This window comes from Filicampus tigris, chromosome 4, assembly GCF_054856515.1.
Source record: "Filicampus tigris isolate MCC_2025a chromosome 4, RoL_Ftig_1.0, whole genome shotgun sequence".
Classification (NCBI taxonomy): Eukaryota; Metazoa; Chordata; class Actinopteri; order Syngnathiformes; family Syngnathidae; genus Filicampus; species Filicampus tigris.
Genome location: NC_141220.1, coordinates 16,296,046 through 16,297,404, shown reverse-complemented (window position 1 = coordinate 16,297,404; position 1,359 = coordinate 16,296,046).

Below are 1,359 nucleotides of genomic sequence, written 5' to 3'. Positions count from 1 at the left end.
ACCAGTAAACCCTGTGTGTGTGTGTGTGTGTGTGTTCTGATTTCCACATCTTGTTTGAGTTGCAATGTTATTGATTTTAAATTGACAACAATGGCAACATGTAAGATTGGGGAATTGCACGGGGAAACACACTCTCACTCACACACACGCACACTCTGTCAATCATAGACATCATGTTCACTCACACAACACACACTCACATCCACGCACACCCCCATGCACACTAATCCACACAAACACTCAAGTCACACTCACACCACACACACAACCTCACACACAGTCACATACACGCATGCGCACGCACTCACAGGAGGAAAGTCCAAAGCTATTGGCATGAAATTTGTCCCTCTCTTTAGAATGAGCTTCCGATAAACATTAGGCAAGCACCCTCGCTTCCCATCTTTAAAACTCGTCTTGAAATTTATTTGTTTTATTGTTTGTTGTTGTATGCCTTACTTTTGCTCAATGTACGGCATTTTGTATTCAGCTGTGGTTGTCTTAAAGTGCTTTATAAATACAGTACGGTTGCGTTGAGATGGTTTGATCTTATATCCAGTGATCCTTCCTAACCTTTTTCTTAGTTGTCATGCCTTCATCTTCCTTTGTGATATCACGGCTTTTCTTAAGGAAGTCAGATTTGATGAAGGCAACTTGGCATTGAAGAGAGCTGCTGACAGACATGCTCAGATTCAGAAAACAGGTCAGCTGTGATTGGTCGTCGTGAGCAGTTGATGATGTCATTTTCAGTCGACAGAAGACAAAATGGCCGCCCTCGGAGATGGCTAAAAATGAGTGAATTTTGCTGCTTAATTTATATTCCACAAACGCAAAATTAATCCGAATGCAGTGTTTCACCTAGTGGGTCTGCTGGGAACATCCATCCATCCATTATCGATACCGCTTTTCCTCACAAGGGTCGCGGGGCGTGCTGGAGCCTATCCCAGCTGTCTTCGGGCAGTAGGCGGGGGACACCCCGAATTGATTGCCAGCCAATCGCAGGGCACACAGAGACAAACAGCCGCACTCACAATCACACCTAGGGGCAATTTAGAGAGTCCATTCAACTTACCATGCATGTTTTTGGAATGTGGGAGGAAACCGGAGTTCCCGGAGACAACCCACGCAGGCACGGGGAGAACATGCAAACTCCACACAGGGAGGCCGGGGCCGGGATCGAACCCACGACCTCTGAACTGTGAGGCGGACGTGCTAACCAGTCGACCACCGCGCCGCCCTGCTGTGAACATATTCTTGCAAAAAAAAAATGTTTGCGTTGACTTCCACTTTAAGCCTTGCAAAAACTTCAATTTGCCCTGTGACTCGTAACCTTTGTCACTTGATGGCAAGTGCCCAGTGAGA